This window comes from Cystoisospora suis (genome assembly GCF_002600585.1).
Source record: "Cystoisospora suis strain Wien I chromosome Unknown contig_910, whole genome shotgun sequence".
Lineage (NCBI taxonomy): Eukaryota > Apicomplexa > Conoidasida > Eucoccidiorida > Sarcocystidae > Cystoisospora > Cystoisospora suis.
Genome location: NW_027153711.1, coordinates 10,657 through 11,037, shown reverse-complemented (window position 1 = coordinate 11,037; position 381 = coordinate 10,657). Strand labels below are relative to the sequence as shown.

General features: G+C 43.3%; 1 protein-coding gene across 1 annotated transcript in view; it reads left to right on the top strand.

The window, feature by feature from the left end:
* Positions 1-381, top strand: part of CSUI_002173 (aaa domain protein) — a gene marked incomplete at its 3' end in the record, with an annotated part of 11,301 nt that overhangs the window by 3,461 nt on the left and 7,459 nt on the right. The gene's annotated exons all lie outside the window — the stretch shown is intronic.

Here is a 381-nt window from a genome sequence, read left to right as displayed (position 1 = left end):
TATGTACATACATCTATATATATCTAGATGCGCATATAGGTGTATAGACACTCGTATATCTCAGATCTATGTTCATATGTATGACTCCATATCCCTATGTGTCTCTGTATAGATCCACAGTTTCTGTTGGGTTGGGGTGTATATGAGGTATTGCGTAGCTCCCTCCCCAGTGGATCCGTGGGATCGTTCTATGGCTGCTGATACGTTCTTATATACGGAGAAGAGGTCATTTCTCTATTGATCGACCATACAGAAGACTCCTTGTGTTTCTCCTGGCACGTATCTCACAGTACCCTGGCTTCTCCTTCTCTATTTCTTTTGTCGAGAATTGCGTGCGTTCCTCCCGGTATCTCATTCCATATGTTTCTCTCTCTCTCTCTC